This window comes from Monodelphis domestica, chromosome 5 (genome assembly GCF_027887165.1).
Source record: "Monodelphis domestica isolate mMonDom1 chromosome 5, mMonDom1.pri, whole genome shotgun sequence".
Classification (NCBI taxonomy): domain Eukaryota; kingdom Metazoa; phylum Chordata; class Mammalia; order Didelphimorphia; family Didelphidae; genus Monodelphis; species Monodelphis domestica.
The window spans coordinates 223,096,360-223,117,012 of record NC_077231.1 but is presented as its reverse complement, the minus strand read 5'-3'; the positions used below and the strand labels follow the sequence as shown (position 1 = coordinate 223,117,012).

The following is a 20,653-nucleotide window of genomic DNA, read 5'->3' as shown; positions in this document are numbered from 1 at the left end:
CTCCTAGAATTCTAGAATTCTATGAAAAGTGATACCAGAAGGCTCAACTTTCATACGGAATTGCTGGAACAAAGCACTACCTACAACAATAGCATGGACATTTTATTTCCAACAAACATATAACCAAAATCTAAAATTTCAGCAACATATGATGGGCTTAGCTGTACCAGAATTCTTTCTGTTCCTTGAATCTATACCCTTTCAATGACAATTTGGGTTGTTACATCAAAATCCAAATAGATTTTTGTTTTGTTTTACTTGCTTGGGGTGGGTAAGATGATATGCCATTGGAGGAAGATAGGGTACAGATGCATCAATCAGAGCCCCTGCTCTATAATATGCTTATTACCTTCCTATTGACTACTGTCTATTTACTCAGATGACTAATATACTTAATATTGAGCATCTATGTTAACTGCCAGAGGCTGTGAAATGATGAATCACAAACCGATTAATGTCTTGCATCCTATGCCACATGAATCTGAGTTAATAGAAATAAAACAAAATTATATGTTTGGTGCAGAACTGGTATTGGGGTAAATAGCTTTTCTAATCTGAATACCTGAGAATAGTATACTTTCTAAGAACTATAATAGAAATTATAGAGAAATTATATCTGCATTTATTCTGAAAAATATGCTTCACTAATTTATTTTTTATAATTTAAAAATATATTTTCCATATTAGTGTAACTGAGAGGATAGTAAAAATGAAATGTATGACACAGGTTGCTATGTATAGGTAAGAGATTCTCACTGCTCTAATTTAGTTCCCAGATTTTCCATATTGGGGATGACATTTTTTTTATCATTTCAAAAGTCAGTCCCTTCAATTATTTTTATAATTACTCAATCTTTATGTCATTCTCATTTATCATACTACAATGGTGTAGTCACAAAAGTCAGAGAAAATAATTTTCTTCTCCACTCTAGGAGGAAAAAGGAGAGAATGATTGCTTTCATCTAAAATTACCAGCTATAAACGAAAAGTGCTATAACTGATTTTAATGTTTTTTCCTTTATCCTAATTCAAATAAGTCCATTAATTATTAACTCCTTTTGAAAAATGTTGATAGAACTTAACATTATAATGTCAGTTACATACTTTATTTTTTCTAGGCCTCAGTTTCTTTATATATTAAAGGAAAGGTAAACAAATTACTTGCTTTTAAAGCTCTTACTAGCTTTATGACCCTACACAAGTGTCACTGATTCTCTCTAATCCTGATGAGCCAAGATATGAGATTGCTCATATATAAACAGAAGAATCAACCTATTTGTCCCTTTTACCATTAAGTCTATGATTCAATAACTCAAAGTTTCTATCTCTATGGCCCTGGAAAGGACAATTATATTTTAAAACTGACCTTAGAATACTATCTATCACCATATTTTCTTTAAAATCACTTAACCTTTCTAAGATCACTGTCAGAGGGCAGAATTCATTTTTATCTCCTTTTCTCCAACTCCTACAAGAATAAGTTGCACCTCATAACATTTTTTGGGGGGGCTAACTAATCCTATAGTCAACTCCTATCTTTACTTGATCTTTTAGAAGAGGAAATAGCTATCACAAACATGTGGGAATGGCAGGTATATCATATCTATAGATATAGATATACTATAGTTATATTCTTTCAAAATTATTTTAAGAATGCTGGAGGGGATGTGGCAAAATTGGGACACTAATGTATTGCTGATGGAGTTGTGAATTGATCCAACCATTTTGAAAGTCAATTTGGAACTATGCCCAAAGGGTGCTAAAAGACTCCCTGCCCTTTGATCCAGCCATAGCACTTCTGGAATTGAACCTCAAAGAGATAATAAGGAAAATACTTGTACAGAATATTCATAGCTGTGCTCTTTGTGGTGGCAAAATGAGGGGATGTCCCTCAATTGGGGAATGGTTGAACAAATTGTGGTGTCTTGGGGTAATGGGATACTATTGTGCTATAAGAAATGATAAACTGCTTGATTTCCATATGAGCTAGAAAGACCTCCATTAACTGATAAGGAATGAAATGAGAAGAAACAAGGACAACATTGTACACAGAGATTGAAACACTGTGGGATGATCATATGAAATCAACTTTGCTACTGATAGCAATGCAATGATCCAGGACAATCCTGAGGGACTTATGAGAAGGAATAGAAACACAGAAGGAAAACATTTGATTTTTCACTTATTTATATGGGTTTTTGATGCAGGGTTTTGGTTTTTTAAACATTATTACATGTATAACCCAGGGGGATTGCTTGTTAGCTTTGGGAAGTGGGAGGGGAAAAAGGGAGGGAAAGTGCCTGAATCATATAAACATGGAAAAATACTTAAGTAAAATTTTAAAAAATGATTTTCAGATTTTCCCTGCTTCCATTAATAGTACTCTTTAATCCGTAATCTACAGAAATGTCAATGTAAACTTTTAAGAATTCAGGTCCTTTCATATTATTCTTCTATTCAAGAATCTTTAATAGCTCTCTGTAATAAATAGAAGAAAATTCCACCAGTTTAGCAACCTCACAGACTTGCTGTGATCATCAAATAAGATAGCAATTAAAGCACTTTGCAAATCTTAAATGATATGTTAATGTCAGTTATTTCTGTTGTTCCTGGAAGTAGTGTTACTTCAACGTCTGGTTCCAGACAACCTTTGGGGGTATATTGCATATTCTGCTTCATACACTCTATGTTATAGATAAGCTGTCCTACTTGTTCCTGATATTCAGTTTTCATATACTTTATTCCATGACTTCACACTTGTTCTGAATGAAACTGTTCATCATCACTTTCTTTCAGTGTCCTTTACTTTCTTCTAGACTGAATTTAGGCTCCATCTTCTGAAGGAAATCTTCCCAGAGGTTACCACTGTCCTTCTCAAATTACTGTCTGTTTCAATCCATTTATGCATTTTACCATACAGTAGTAATTGAGCTCCCTGATGGCAAGTAATTTGGTTCTTTCTTTCATTTTAATGTCTTACAGTAGAAAGTTAATAAATGCTTTTTTGAATTAAAATGGATTTTCATTATAGGCATGTATGTTAATTTGATATGTATAATCTTTAACTTCTGAGAACCTTAAATGACAAAGGACACTATATTATTACAGGCCCATCTTACAGTTATCCAATTTATAAATATCCAACATGCTCAAGCATGTAGTACCATGGAGAGCTTGGAGATAAATGAAGATGCCAATAATTAAAAAACAGAACCTTTAGTAGTCAGTGCTTTGTAATAATGTAAAAGTATAAAAAGTGATATTTTCCCTAATATTATTGTGACTCAACTAATAAATGCACTAATACTGAATATTGGGTTGATTTTTTTCCTAGGACTGAAATCAGAGGGACTTTTTTGAACATTCCAGACAAGGCAAGGGATCCTAGTAAAGGTAGTGGTGGATGATGTTTGTATTGATATTAGAAGGCAATTTCAAAGTTTTTTATTCTATCATGCCTTTTACAAAAAAACTCCTCACTGAGTTCTGCTTGTATACCTATCATTTTAAACTCTATTTTTATGAAAAAGAGACAAATGACAAATTAACTGGCAAGAAGATTTATTCCTGAAAACAAGGTCTATCTAGGGCATATCCTGAGATCAGTACAGATGGATCCCAATTATCCTCAAACAGCTACATCAACAGCACGGTACAATAATTGATCATAATGATGAGCTTGAGTAATCAACGAAATGTTGGATTAGATTCAGCATAAAAATTGTGTACAATACTTTAGAAGAATTTATCACAAAAGATTTAAGTGAAATATTCAGTTATCCAGAAAAATCACATTATCTAAGACATTTCATTCCTTAACCATGACCGATAACTGAAGCATTATCATATAATGACTCAATTTCTTTCTAATTTAAAATATTGAATGTTTCACAAGATACTAATTATATATCATAGATCTGCCTTTGGCATGTTGTTTCAGATGATTAATTAAATCTTTTGCCACCAATACATCTATAAACAAACAACTTTTATTATCTCTCCTTTAGCTCTATTTTCTTTATACCAGGTAATGTTTAATATCTGGTTAAAATTCAGTCCTAAGTATCAGGAAACAAGACATAAAAATTATCTAGTTATATCTTCCTCATTTTAAAGACAAAGAAATTGGGGCCCAGAGAAGTTAAGGGTTGTCCCCAAGTTCGAATAGTCATTTGGTAGCAGAGATAGATTAGAACACAGCTGATTTCTGGTCCTCTTTCTACTATACCAAAATTTCCTACATCTTTAGATTTGTTGAGCCTCATTTTGGTATGTTTGGGATTCCATGTGAGATCATAATAAGTTGAAAGTATGTAGTAAAGAAGAGGAAAATGGTTATAGTGTTTATAGGTCAAGTATAGAAACAATATAGCTTAAAGTTCTCTGGGGCTTTCCCATGATTTCAGTAGAACTATTATCTGCAGATTACAGAATATTGAAAGATATAAAACCTTATAGTTTCAACCTTCCTTGAATCAAAAAAGACTTTTCAGCTATAAGAGCATGCAGTTTGATTTTGAAAGATTCGCAAATACTTAACAATTGGTATGGGATAATGCCTTCTGGTAGTTTATGGTTCGCATCAAAAGGCTGCCATTTTCATTTTGTCATACAGTACAAAAGGAGAGTTGGATTTCTGAAGTAAAGTCTAAAAAAAACCTGAATGCTGATACAAACTTTTTAAGCAACTAAACTCTTCTCATGACTCATTCTCACTTCATTTGGGCATTTGGATGAGGTAGAAAAATTGCTGTTAAATACACACTAACCAATCAGCAATTGTTTATCCAAGTAGAAATAAAACCATATAATTCAACATGTGCTACAAATGTATTTACTACAGAAAATATATTATTTTTATTTATTGAACTGACAATCATATTTAAAAATCATTTGTTGACTCCTCTTACCTTTGAAACTAAAACACTAACCATAACATTTTCAGGCTGAAACATTTGTCTGTGAATTTAATCTATATTGTCCTAAAATCCTTGGCTGCTTTTGATCATCTTATCCTCCTAGATATTCTCTCCTCTCTTGATTTCTTAATACTGACCTCCCCTGCTTCTCCTTTTCTAAATGCTTCTTCTTATTCATTACATTTTGCTAGATTGTCATCTATATCTCATTCTTAATATATAACTCCAAGACTATGAACTATTCTGTTCTTATCACTGTAGGCTTTCTTTTGGCCCACTCTTTTGCATCTAAAGCTCTTAGTTCTCTGTTCAAATCTAGTCTTATGTTGTGAATGACTTCTGGATACATGGTAAACTCCTCAAACTCAACATGCCTAAAGTGAAACTGGTTACAAAGTAGTTGCCTCTTTGGTTGAATGACTGTATAAAATGTGGTAAAAGAAACTGATAAACTATTATTGTGCTTTAAGAAAAGATAAGTGGAAAGAATATACAGTGGGAAGACATATTAAAGAGTACAAATGGAAGACATTAGAACCAGAAAAACTATATACAATGACTACCACAAGTAAATTCAAAATACAGCAGCATGATAGAAACCAAACAATGTGGGATTCTAATGACCAAGCTTGAACTCGGAAAAGAAATGTGAGAAATTGCCCTCCTTCCTTTTTTGCAGAAGTGAGGGAATACTCATTCAGAATGCTGAAGAATTATTTGGACTTGATATCTATCCCAACAAAAATTTTAGGCTCTCCATATTGAAGGATGTTAGGAAATGAAAGTGATTTTGTGAAATCAAAATATATTTATATGTATATTTTAAATTTTTAATTAATTTTCTTGTTTCACTAAATATTTCCTAAAAACATGTAAAAAAATTAAAACTAATTTTTAAAAATTGAGTTCCAAATTATCTTACCCCTCTTTGAGAGGCAATTCTATATCAATTATACAATTGAAGTCATTTAAAATGCATGACTATACTAGGCATTTGCAAAGGAAAATGCATACAAAATAAAATAATAAAAAACAAAGAATTAAAAAGAAATATGCTTCATTCTGCATTCAGAATATATCAGTCCTCTCTCTTTAGAGATGAATAGCATCTTTCACTTTGTGTGAGTTCATGTCTTCCCATGTTTTTCGCAAACCATCCTGCTCATCATTTCTTAGAGCCCATTAATATTCTAACACAATCATATCACAACCTGTTAAGGCATTCCTCAATTGATGGACATTCCCTCAAATTCTTGATCAGAACTTCCTGTTAAAAATGGATTCTGTGTCCCAGCATGTGGGTGAGTGGGACTCTGTCTCAAACTTCTGGTTTATTCACATTGTTGGTTTCAAGGCTAGTTCTGGGAGTTTGGAAGTTTTTGGTCCTTCCAAGAGAGTTTGATCTGGGGATAGGTGTGGTCCCTGCTTTCCTGGTCTGTACTCCAGCTCTTATCCAGGAAAAATGCTGGATCCCTTGTAATTGCAATGGTCCTCAGGATCCCTGATCCCTTCTGGCCAGAAGTGATACTGCCCCCCTCAAGGATTTTACTTCCTCTTGAATAAAAATAGTCCTTCTTACCTTTGAACTGAATCATTTTAATCTACTGTATTTTAACTATTAGATACATATTCTGTTACCTTTCTCTTATGACTACTGAACAAAATATTGTAAAATATTGTAAAAGCCCATAAACAGCCTTTTTCCCCCCTTTTACATTTGTTAATTGTCACATAGATGATGAATGGACTCAACCTGGCTAACAACATTTAGAAAATTTAATAAGCTAAGAATTTAGTTGTAATGTTAAGTGGTCTTCAGAAATGATTTTAATTAACTAGTAGTTTCTGAAAAGATGAGATTTTTTTATATTTATATTTTAAAGAATGTTGTATTAAAGGTAGAGAAACAAAGAAATGTTCCTACCAAGGTATTTCTATGAAGTGAGAAGTCAAAAGGAGCTCCTGCAAAATTCTTCAGTTTAATTTACTTCCATCAGAACAATCTAGATTTCTTAGTGATGTTCAAGACCCAAATAAGTTTTACTTTGTTTAAAAATATACTTGCCAAGTTTGAAATATTTGCTACATTTGTAAAAATTGTAACAAATATCCATCAGTTCATAGTTTGTTTGTTTTTTTGTCATAAAGCAACTTATATGAAATATGATCATGGGTTTGTTTGCTATTGTCATTAAATTGGCTATTAAAATTTTGGGGATTTTGATCCTTTTTGAATGTGTATTACATGTTGTACTATTGTTCTTTATGAAAACTGTTAGTTACTTTGTGAAAATTATTTGCTTGTACTCACAGTGGATCATGATCAGGTTTGAAGTGGAAATGGATCTCATTTGTGGTGAAAAACCTTTGTATTCTACATTTCCTTAGCTGACAGTGTCAGTGGTTGTAAGCTATATATTTTTGGTTTTTAGAACTCTTTTATTATTGTTTTTGCTTGCATGTGCAATATACTATTTCAGTTTTATTTTTTTCTCTCCATTTTTTATTTGAAGCATGTCACCAGCATTGAAAAGATTTTATTTAACTTATCTGATTTTGCAGTAATATAAGTTTAAAATGTATTTGCTATAATGTCAATGCATGACCCAAAAGCTTGAGACTATAAAAATGATGCCGATGCCACTGAATGTTTAAAAAAGAATTATGGGACTTTGCTTAATGATTCTGTCTGATTCCAGAACAAGAGAATACAAAGAGAGCCATTGCACAGTGCCAAAGAAGCACAAAGCTAAACTGCATAGTGCCTGTCAAGCACAAAGTCAAAGAGACTAACCAATAATAGGATTCATGCAATTTTGAGCCAAGACAAGAGGATTTGAACTTGTTTGGAGTTTGAGGTTGTGGCTGTTTAACATGTGTTAAAGGCAGGTCTTCCTTGTCCCACATTCTACCAAGTAATTCAAATCTGACTCCTACCTGGCTGCTATAATCTAGTCCCTTTTCTGTCTTTCATGGTGGGCAAACTTTCTATAGTCCTGGCTACTGATTGGGTAAATGCATAATTGATTAAATCATTTTAATTGGGTCATGATTCAAGGACCCGTTATGAATTTATTTTTCCTTTATTTAGAATTTTTACACATTGATAGTCTATATTTCATCCAGAACTTATTTTTTTTAATTTGGATTTTTCTTAAATTTTTTATTTCTCTTGCTAATTGATTCATATATCTCATAACTCAGCCATATATGCCTAAGTGATCCCTGTGTTTTTCAACACCCTCTTCAGGGAGGAATGTATTATTATTATTTTAAATTGCAAATTTTAAATTCTTTTTGAGAGTATTTTTAGATTAAGAAACATGCTATCTCTCCAAATCCAGAAAATGAACTCTTCTTAGAAGGCACCATGGCTATGCCTCCACAGACCACAAGCTACATCAAGAAGATCCAGAATGAACTTTGTGTGAGGTTGATTGAACTGAAGGTTGATTGAACATTTAATTTGAATGTATACTCTTATGCCAAAAGGGGACCGCCCCTTAAATGGCTTTTTGTCAATGTGCCTAGCAATCAGCAATTATTGGTTTTGTTCTCTTTTCTTCTTGTCATCAAATTATTGCAATTTCAAAGTTGGTATGTTTACAAGAACCACTGGAAAGACTAGTCTTATATGATTTAAAATCTGTTACCCTGAAAAATAACCAATATTCCCAGAACCCACTGACTACCTGTCATTTTGTACTTCCTATAGACAGAGTAGATAAAGGGCATGGTCTTTGTAGAATCAGCATTGATGGTGGTGAGTGGGGTTGACTAAAATATGGCTAACCAGCCATGGGCATGTGGTCTTTATTTTGTATCTTCTTTATTCCTTGATTTGTAATGATCATTAATAAATCTCTTAAAATATAATGTTATTATTGAGATTTAATTTTAACTTTTATGTTGAAGCTTCCTAATTGTTCTCCCTTTTCCAATATATCATCTACAGAACTGCCAAAACAAGATTTTCAAAGTATAAATATCAATATGTGATTTCCTTGGCTTTACTTTCATCATACTTTGGGAAGGGATGCTTCCTAATAATTTGAACAGTCAGGATGTAGAATGGGCTTCCCCAGTCATTGATGCATTCCACCTCCCTATAAAGAGATTGGCTAAATATTGGCAGTTTTATTACAGTAAGGATTCTTTTGGTCTATGGTTTTTACTGATGACTCTTCTAATCATTTCTTTCAATTCTTTTTTTTTTCTTTGTGGTAGACGAAGTTTGATTATGTCATACTTCATTAAGCTACAAATACTTGGAGAAAGTTAACTACTATGGACTTTTTTCTACTTGAGTAAAATATTTTGAGAAGATATAGAAAACTTACTTTAGCAATCATGTAAGGAGAAACAACAGCAATAATAGGAACAAAAACCTCTTATTGTTTAGAGATGATTAAAGATCCTTAGGATGCAGGAGCTCACTACTTTCTGATGATCCTCAAAAAGGACCTAGATATCTGTTTGATGGATACCTGTGGAACAGTTTCTAGCTTATTTTTATTTTGGAATAGTTGGCCTCTAATATCACTCCCTGGTCTGAGACACTGAACTTTCTTGTTGGGAGAGAATGGGTATCTGAAACTGCCTTTACAACCCTTGTAAAGTAAGAATCATAAGTGATCAGTTCTCATTGATTAATTTTTCCTATACTATTTTCCATGATAAAACCCCCAATTTCCATATTTCTCTTTATAGGTACTATATTTCAAATCTTATTTTTAAACATCTTTATTTGAATCCCTTTTTTTCTGTTTCTACTTCTCTTTTTAAGAATATTAACAATAAATAACTTTTCTTTTCCCTTACTCATCTTTCCTATAAGATTACATTAACTCTGAGATTCTCCCCTCAGTGCCCACTGTCTTAAAGACCCTCATCTCCAAGTTCAGAGGATTTAGGGTAGACTTTGGGTAGCTTAATCCCAGATTTCCATATAAGGAAGAAACACTGGTAAGACATTTTGTTATTTCCCAGCAGACTTTAAGACTTTTTCATCCACATACCCAACAACAAATCTTTTCTTTATTCCTCATTTGAGGTTTTTCTCATGTGTTATCTTCCTCCAATAGATTGTGAGTTACTTAATACTGGGCATTTTCTTTTATCTTTCTTCAAACCTCCAGTTCTTTATAGTAAAGTATTTGGTACATAGTAGATGATGAATGATAGATGGACTTTTTTAATATAATCTTTTTGTAATGTGAAGTAAATGTAAGAGGTCTGGATCTAAAGTGAAAAGATAGGGAGTTAGGTCCATTTTTACTATTCACTATTTTGGAACAATAATATCAAGTCTATATTTTTTTTTTTAAATTTCATATCTCTCCTAAGAGGACTATGAATTCTTGAGTATCACTAAAACACATATGTAGCTATGTAAAATACCATATAGAATGAGAAAATTTTAGAGATAGAAGGCCTAGAAAATTATATTATACCTTGTGGAATTTTAAGGGAAGTGAATCTCTCAGTTTTAATTAGTATGTGGAGAATCTGCTAATAAAATTTTAAATTCATTTTTAATTTCTGAATTTTAAATTTCTCCATGTGCCCTAACACAGAGTAATTTTATAATAAAAATACTCAGTATTTATAGCTTAAATAAAAGGGATAAAAATGCATTCATAATTTAGAATGTGCAGAATTTAGCACATCCATTTAAATAGAAACTGAATCAACCAACATTCCATTTCTATGTAGATGTGAAGAAGACATATAACAAGATAAATGATGATATTAAGTAAATTTTTTTCTGATACTCTCCTAATTTCTGGAACCATCACATTACTACCAATCATATGAACTCTTCATATTCTACTCTGAGTCCAATAGCAGCACTCCAACCCAAGTCTATCATCTGCAAAAAACTGCTCTATGCTACACCAATTTCTACCTCCATTCATTACCCTTTCCAAAGTTACATCACATCAGGGTTGGAAGGAGCAGTAGACATTTACTTTATATCATATCTGAATAGAAATACTATTTTAAAAAGCTCAAATGTGTATTTGTTGATTCTGATTGAACATCTCTGGTTAATGAGTAACTCACTATTTCTTGAAGTAGGAGATTACATAATTTGGCATCTCTGATTGTAAGAAAGTTGTTTTATTTTTTTCCTAATACTAAACTGAAACCTGTCTATCTGTTTTCCACTTATTGTTCTTAGTTTTATCCACTGGAGATAATAGACGTCCAATGTTTCTTACATAGGATGGCACTGCGTGTACTTTAAGTCAGCTATGAATATTACCCTCCTCATTCTGCATATCCTAAAATCTTCTTCACCAAACCTCTGATTTCTTCAATATTCCTTATATGATATACAATACAGTAATCTCAAAATCTTGGTTACCTTCCCTGGGCATATTCCAACTTGTCAGTGTTCATTTGTAAATATTCCTTCCAGAACTTAATATAATTCACCAGAAGGTACACTGGGCAGAATGTACTATTTGGAATACAAAATACTTGAATTTAAACTCCAAATGCTATGAACTATCTCCTATCTTTGTAAATTTATGTAGATAATCTCACCTTTCTAGGCCTCTGTTTCCTTAGTTGTAAAATAAGGGGCAGGGGTAGATTAATAATGCCTAAGATTTTCCTCAGTTTCTAATTCATGATCCTATGATGCATTGTGGTTTAATAAAGGCAAACTACAATAAAGGTAATCTCTAAGGCTAGACATTGAATTTCATATTATAGCCTAGAATAGTATTTTTTTTTTTAGGCATTGTAGTCTAGCATGTCAAACTTGGTTCATTGAAATCCTCAAGGTTTGGTTTTTCATTTTTATAAATAAACATAATAAATAATTACTTTCAATTTGACATGAATACATTAATGACTTTTCTATGGGGTAGGGCCATTCGACCAATTGTGAATGCCAATATTTGTAAATTGTTCTAACCCTTATCTCTATAATAAGACTGGGAATAATGGAACAAATACTAAAAGATCTTTTTAAATGAATTGTTGAAATACAGGTATATTTCATCAATGGAATTCTCTTCCACTAGCAATTCTGTAATCAGGACCATCATCATCTAATGGACTTGAAAATGGCCTGATATGACTTGTTTTTAATGAAAGAATGGCCTTTCTGATCACCACCTTTCTTTGTGAATAATAATTATGTATTCTCAATTTTTTCTATGAATTGTCTTAAGTTGGAATTACCAAATTTTGAAAATCAAGACACTGGTTTTCTCTGTTCTTCTGATACATCTCTCTGAAATCTTTCAATGATCACTGAAAATGAATCAGTAATTTATTGGTCTAGGTCCATGGCAGCGAACCCATGGTACAGTGGGAATAGGAGCCTTCAAACCAGCACAAAGTTGGCCATAATTCATTACTAGAAAGTCAGAGGATATGGGGCTGGACTGCTCCCCTTCACCTCTCCTCACATGCCTGAGGATGTTTCTTATATCACCCGTTCCTTTAAAAGGTTCGCCATCACTGGTCTAGATTGTAGGTTTTGAAAGTCTTGTGAATTAACTCATTGAAGCTGATCTCATTATTTCTTTATTATTTCCATCTTTATTTTATTTTTTCCATATTTTTCCATATTTATTTATTTATTTATTTTATTTTTACTATCCTCTCAATTTGAAGATTATTTTCCTAGAGAAAAGGTAGATGCAAAATAGTACTGAAATAATTCTAGTTTTCCACTGTCACCATTATCATTACTGTATTCAATCTCAAGAACAACATTATTGTTCTTTTATCTTCTTCACAAGAAAGAACAAAAACCAAAGCAATTTTTCTCATTTCATCTTTTATTACGTATTCTTACTTCCTTCTTGCACATATTTTATTTTTTTGGCCTAAGTTGATGAGTTTACTATTCATATATGGGGATAGACTGGTATGTCCTTCTCAAATAAGACTCCCGATTTTATCCTTAACATTTACACTTGTAATTTCATTCTTGAAAAACTTCCCAAACTCTTAGGCTAACTCCATTAATAGTACTTAAGACTGTAACAATTATTTAAATTATATGAAAATCAAATTATTTTATCAAATTCTTAGGAGCATATCAAACAATTCCTTTTTTATCTCAGGTATAACTTATTAGAGATTTGGATTCTTCCTCATGTTTCCTTTCAACTGAAGTTCTGATTATTACTAATTTTGTTTTGAAACAAAAAGACTACATTTTTCATTTACCTCCTTGTTCCTGTGGTGACCCAAGGAAATAACTGAAAAGTACAGTTACTATCTAGACTGTGGTGGCCCAAGGAGATAATTGAAAAGTGTAGTTTCTCTCTCTCTCTCTTTCTCTCTTTCGCTCTCTCTCAATCTCAGTTATGTTTGTATATATAAACTGATACATTCAAATTAATATATATGTGTGTGTATGTATGTATATATATATAAATGTATGTGGCAACATTATTTATGTTTTTATAAAAACTTTTTAATAAATGTAATCAAAACTAATCATTTTACTTCCCTTAATCTCTTCTCTCTCTTATTTGGTCATAAAATCTTCCCTTATCTATCTATAAATCTCACAGGTACATTTTCTCATGATTCCCTAATTTCTTATGATATTCTTTATGTCTAAATAATTTATCTATTTTGACCTTATATTGCTATAATGTGTGACATATTGTCTATGCCTGTTTCTGCCAAACTGTTATCTAATTTTTCCAGCTACTTTTGTCAAATGGTGTTTTTTGTGGGTTTATTTTATATGCTGCAACTTTGCTGAACTTGTTAATTTTTTCAAGGGGTTTTTCTAGGGTTCTCTAAATTTAACATCATGCCATCTACAAAGAGTGATAGCTTTATTTCCTCATTGCCTATTTTATTGCTTAAATTTCTTTGTTTTTGTCTTCCTGCTATAGTTAGCATTTCTAGTTAATACTGAATGATGATGGTGATAATGGATATCCTTGCTTCATTCTTCATCTTAGTGCAAATGCTTCAAGTTTATCATCATTACAGATAATGCTTGCTCTTGGGTTTTAGAGAGATAGTACTTATATTTTGAGAATGGTTCCATTAATTCTTATGCTTTTTAGGGTTCTCTTTCCTTTATTCAAAATTATTTCACTTTCTCAATTGTATATAACAATTTTCAACATTCATTTTCCAAAATTATAAGATCCAAGCTATCTCCCATCCTCCTTTCTTTCCCACATCTCAGAGACAGTAAGCAATTTGATCTGGGTTATACATGTATTATCAAACAAAACATACTTCCATATTGGTTGTTGAAAGAGAATAGTCAAATAAAACCCAAATCCCAAAATAGAATTATTAATAGGCAAATGAGAAAAATAGTATACTTTGGTCTGCATTCCAATTCCAACAGTTCTTTTTCTGGAGTTGAATCAAAATCTTTGTCATAATTTCTTTGGAATTGTCTTGGATAATTTTATTGCTGAGAGTAGCTAAGTCTTTCACAGTTGATCATGATGCAATAGTGCTATTGCTGTGTTCTCCTGGTTAAGCTTATTTCACTATGTACCAGTTCATGTAAATCCTTCTAGCTTTTTTTTTTTTCTGAAATCACTGTTTATTAGAGCACAATAGTATTCTTTCACCAATATATAACATAATTTGTTTAGCCATTCCCCAATTGATTAACATTCCCTTAATTTCCAATTCTTTGCCATCACAGAAAGAGCAGCTATAAATATTTTTGTATAAGTAGACCCTTTCCACCTTTTTTATGATCTTGTTTATATACAGACCTAGTAGTATTACAGAATCAGAGGATATGCACAGTTTTATATTCCTTTGAGCATAATTCCAAATTGCCTTACAGAATAGTTGATCAGTTCACAACTCCACTGTCAATATATTAGTGATTCAATTTTGCTACATCCTCTCCAATATTTATTACTTTCCTTTACTGTCATATTGGCCACCTGATAGATATCAGATAATACCTCAGCATTGTTTTAATGAACATTTCTCTAATCAGAAGTGAATTAGAACATTTTTTCATATAATTATTCATAGCTTTGATTTCTTTATCTGAAAAATGCTTGTTCTTATGCTTTGTTTATTTGTCATTTGGGGAATGATGCATTCCTATAAATTTGACTTAGTCCTCATTAGACTTGAGAAATTAGAACTTTATAAGAGAAATTAGCTACAAATTTCTTTCCAGTTTATTTTTTCCCTTCTAGTTTTGTTTACATTGGGTTTGTTTGCACAAACCTTTTAAATTTAATATGTTCAGAATTATTCATTTTATATCTTATAATATACTCTATCTCTTCTTTAGTCATAAATTCTTCTCTTCTCCATAGGTCTACCAGGCAAACTATTCTGTGTTCCCCTAATTTCCTTATAGTATCACTCTTTTTTTCTTAACAGACTAATAATTAAGGCATCTTGCTTTACACAGTATCTCAGTATGAAAAAAAATCCATAATTTGCTATATTGTTTTAAATACCATTAAAGTCTTTTCAATGTGATCACAAAATAGCTGCATGCATTTTAATGTCTTATTTTAATAAAACACAATCATAAAAAATATTAAGGGTGATTGGTCTTTGTGGTTTCTAGTAAAATGTCTTGATCATTTTATCTTTCCAAGTCAGTATAAATTTTATTTGTATGCAATACCAAGGATGGCAAAAAGGCATAGAAGCATTTAAACAACTTTCCCCCAAATAATTATACAAATACAAAATGCATTCAAAACATACAATTTTTCATAGTATACCGCATTGAAGTCAAAGAGGCTCCTTATGGATATTTTGCCACTTCATTGTGAAGTAGATTGTTAGGGTTTTGTTAGTGGTTTAATTAAATGGAATTTCTGGAAGATTCCATTGCCCTCCTTGGTTCATAGTTGTCAGAAGACACTTCTTTCTGGAAGCTACAAAGTCCAGAAGAATTCTGAATAATGTAGTATTTTTCAGGTGGTGGCACAACAAAATTTTTTAATGAATAAGCATCTACATCTTCAGCTATATTACCAGTGTATCCTGGAAATGAAGTAAGATGGTGTTCTTACTTTCACAATCCACAATCCACTTAACTATTGTTTTAAAATATGAATTTTTCCATCCATTGCAATTTCTGTATTAGCAAACAGTTCTGACCACCATCTTTTTATGACAGCTTGAAGCCAGTTCAAACCAACATATTTCTCAAACACCTCCTATAGCCTAATGAAATGCACTGTAACAGATATACAGAACAGATCTACACAGCAGCCTAGTGAAATGCATTGCTCTTTTCCCTGTAAACTGCTAGTGAGAAGAGGAAGGCAATCTACCACCACTCCAAGATTTTCTCTCCTCACCAAATAGGCTACCAGTTCACTTATACTTCATTTTCTCCAAAAAGTTAAAGCAACATTCATCCTCAGATTTCTTCTGAAAAGGACTGGTGCCATTGTCTCATGATTCTGAGAAAGTTCAGTCGAAATCCATTATATTATATTATATTTTATATATTATATTACATTACATTACATTACATTACATTATATTATATTATATTATATTATATTATATTATATTATATTATATTTTGAAGATTTGTTAAGAACTAGAATCACTGGCATTAAGTAAAAATGACCTTCCTGGCATAATCCACAAGCCAGTTCATTTTCTTTATTTGCCATATCACAGCCCCTCCTTCTAAGGAAGTGTTTTCTTCTATAACAAGGATTTGGAAAATAATGATGAACTTTATTTCTATAACATACTTTGTGCAATTTATCTGGACTTTTCACAGCATATCCAACTGTTCTACTTGTATAATCAGCTAACTGTTTTGGAGAATTCTTATCCTGCTTCATGTTCTTATGCATGAAAAGAAAGATCCTTTTTCTAGGAAAATCAATTGAATTGGCATGAATATGCAACAGGTTCTGTTTTGTATCATTGTGAGCTTCAGATAGCATATCTCTTAAATCCCAGCAGCTCATACTATGGCACCTCCTCAGCTGCAGTTGGGACAGCCTAGAACATCTCCCCAAACACCAGTCTGGGGTGCCCTGGCAGTGCCATTCAAAACCAGCTGCACAGCCAGCTGGGAGAGTCAGTGTTACTCTTTAAATCTAAATTGTATTCCCATTTTGACTTTACCTTAGATATGGAGTGTTAGATATTGATCTATACCTATTTTTTTGCCATATTGTTCTCTAATTTTCCCAGTACTTTTTTTTTTGCCAAATACTGTGTTCTTATCCCAAAACCTGGGGTGTTTGGGTTTATCAAACATTAGGTTACTAAGTTCATTTTCCTCTGTCTATTGTATATCTGATTTATTCCACTGATCCACCATTCTATTTCTTAGCCAGTATCAGACTGTTTTATTAATTATGTCAGTACAGTTTGAGAACTGATACTGCTAGGCTACCTTCCTTGAAATTTTTTAAAAATTAATTCCTTTAATACTCTTGACCATTTGTTCTTCCAGATGAATTTTATATTTTTCTAGTTCTAAAAAAATTTGTTTTGTAGTTTGAATGTATGACACTGAATAGGTAAATAAATTTAGTTAGAAATGTCATTTTTATTATATTAGCTCAGCCTATCCATGAGCAAATAATATTCCAGTTGTTCTTATCTGACTTTGTGTGAAAAAAAGTGTTTTGTAAATTACATTCATATAATTTCTGTTTTTGCCTTGAGAAATAGATTCCCAGGTATTTCATTTTGTCTAGTTATTTTAAATGTACTGTCTCCCTCTCTAATTTTTTTTAAATAGGAATGGGGTGTTGCATTTAGTAAAGGGTTTTTTTCTGCATTACTGTTAAGATTTTTTTTTATCTTATTAATTATATGGTCAGTTATTATGATAGTTTCCTAATGCTGAATCAGCCTTGAATTCCTGTTATAAATCTCACCCAATCATAGAGTATGATGTTTGTGATATAATGATGTAATTTCCTTGCTTGTATTTATTTTACTTAAAATTTTTGCATTTAGATTAATTAGGGAAATTGGTCTATAATATTCTTTTTCTGTTTTTGCTATTACTGGTTTAGGTATCAAAATCATATTTGTTTCATAATAGGAATTTGTTAGGACTACTTTTTACCTTTTTCATGTAATTTTTATTAATTGTTTTTTTGTTATATATCTGGTAGTATTTACTTCTGAATTTATTCAGTTTGGGGGATAATAGCTTAATTTATTTTATGAGTTATTTACATATTCTATTTCCTCTTCTGTTAATTTATTGGATTAATATGTTTTCCAAATATTTATCCATCTAACTAGATTATCAGGTTTTCCGGTATAAAATTTGGTCAAAGAACTCTTGATAATAGCTTTATTTCATCTGTGATGTTGTGACTTCACCTTTTTAAATTTTTAATACTAGTTTGATTTCCTTTTTCCTTTTTTAAATCATATTAACCCATGGTTTATTAATTTTAACTTTTTTGTTAATCCAGCTTTCATTTTATTTATTAGTTCAAAGGTTTTCTTACTTAAAATTTTATGATTCCTTTCTTTAATTTTCAGGATTTGCATTTTTGTATTTAATTAGGGATTTTTAAATGTTCTTTTTCTAGACTTTTTAGTTGTATATCCAATTCATTTACCTGGATTTTCTTGCTTTTACTGATGCATGAATTTAGAGATATAAATTTCTCTCTCAATGCTACTTTATCTGTATGTCATACACTTGAAAATATTGCCTCTACCATCTTTCTTTTAAGACATTTATTCTCTGATTATTTTCTTTGACCAATTTAGGCTTTAATATTAGATCAATTTGTTTGCATTTAAATTTTAACTTATTATTCTAAACTCCTTTATTAAATACATTTTATTGCATAATGTTCTGAAAGAATACATTTACTATTTCTACAATTGATTGTAATGTTTTCTCCCCCAATATATGGGTAATTTTTGTGATGATCCCATGTTTATGTGAGAAAAAAAAATATTTTTGTTCTATTCTATCATTTCTACCTTTTCTATGGTTCAGTTTATATTCTTGACTTCTTTATTAGTTATTAGTTATTTTAGGGGTAGATTTATCAAGTTCAGAGAGAAAAATAGTGGTTTGAAGCTAGTATAGTTTCAGTGTTAAAATTGTTTTGTAATCCTTTTAATTTTTCCTTTAAGAAATAAAATGCTACAATTTTTCCTGCATATCATTTAATGTTGATGTTACTTCATTGTCTATAGCTCCTTCTAGTAGGATGCAGGTTCTTTGATTAATCCTTTTACTATTATCTATTTTTATTTTTTTCTCTACTTGAGATCATGATTTTTACCCCTGCTTTTTTAACTTAAGCTGAAGCATAGTAGATTCTGTACCAGTCTAATTTTAAATCTTTGTGTATCTCTCTGTTTCAAATGTGTTTCTTATGAAACACAAACAGTTGAATTCTGGTTTCTATTAAGTTCTGCTATCTGCTTTCATTTTATGAGTATGTTCATCTAAATTCCATTCCCATTTATAGTTACTGTGTATTTCTCTCCATCTTTTTCTACTATTGATCCTTTCTCCTATCTTTTTATCCTGTCCCTCCTTTCTAATACATTTCCTTCTAAACGCTCCCTTCTTTTATCCCTCCTCCCTTTTATTACTTGCCTTCCTCTTATCCCCTTATCCTCCTACTTCCCTAATTGAATAAGTTGGATTTCTTATTAATTGCCTATCTATACATATTTTCCCTCTTTGACCAAATTTTGTTATGAGTGAGGTTCAAGTGTTGCCTTCCTTCACCACCAATAATTTCCCTTTCCATTATAAATGTCCTTCCTTGTATAACTATTTTATGTGAGATAATTTCCCCCACTCTTTTTCTCTCCCTTCTCCCTAATCCTAAGGGATCCATTTTTTCTTGCCTATCCAGTTTTACACCTTCCCAGCATAATCAAATCAAGCCCAATTTCTATGTATAATCCTTTTAAATGCCCTAATAATGATAAAGTTTTTGGAAGATGCATGTACCATCTTCCCATATAGAAAGTTAAAGTTGTAAGTGAGTCATTTATGGTTTCTCTCTTCTATGCTATTTATTGAGGTTTATATTTAAAAGTCATATATCCTCTTTAGCTCTAGTCTTTGTATTAGGGATATTTGAAAGTCCTTGATTTAATTAGATATTCATTTTTCTCCCTAAACGATTATATTCAGTTTGGCTATTTGGTTATTCTTGGTTATAGTCCCAGCTCTTAGCCATAAGTCTCTGCTCATTTTATGTGGTAGTAGATAAATCTTATGTGATGCTGATTATATTTATTTATTTAATCAAATTAGAACATTATTCCTTAGTTACAAGAATCATATTATTTCCTTCCCTCCTCCTCCCCCACCCTTCCCATAGCTGATGCACAATTTCACTGGGTATTACATGTGTACTTAAGCTAAACCTATTTCCATGTTTTTGGTGTTTGCATTAGGATGTTCATTTAGAGTCTACCTCCCCAGACATATCCCCTAGACCCATGTATTCAAGCAATTGTTTTTTCTTCTGTGTTTCTACTCCCACAGTTTTCCCTCTGAATATGGATAGTGTTTTTTTGTTTGTTTGTTTGTTTGTTTTTTCAGGTAGATCCCTCCAAGTTGTTCAGATTGCTGCATTGCCACTAATGGAGAAGTCCATTAAATTCAGTTGTGCCACAGTGTATTGGTCTCTGTGCACAGTGTTCTCCTGGTTCTACTCCTTTCCCTCTGTATCAATTCCTGGAGGTCATTCCAGTTCACATGGAATTACTCCAGTTTATTATTCCTTTGAGCACAATAGTATTCCATCACCAACAGA

At 31.7% G+C, this 20,653-nt stretch overlaps 1 protein-coding gene and 1 pseudogene across 1 annotated transcript in view; both read right to left on the bottom strand.

Moving 5' to 3' along the window:
- Positions 1-20,653, bottom strand: part of CNTNAP2 (contactin associated protein 2) — a 2,768,972-nt gene that overhangs the window by 1,804,891 nt on the left and 943,428 nt on the right. The window lies entirely within an intron of this gene.
- On the bottom strand, positions 15,693-17,467 carry LOC103099975 (KATNB1-like protein 1; annotated as a pseudogene).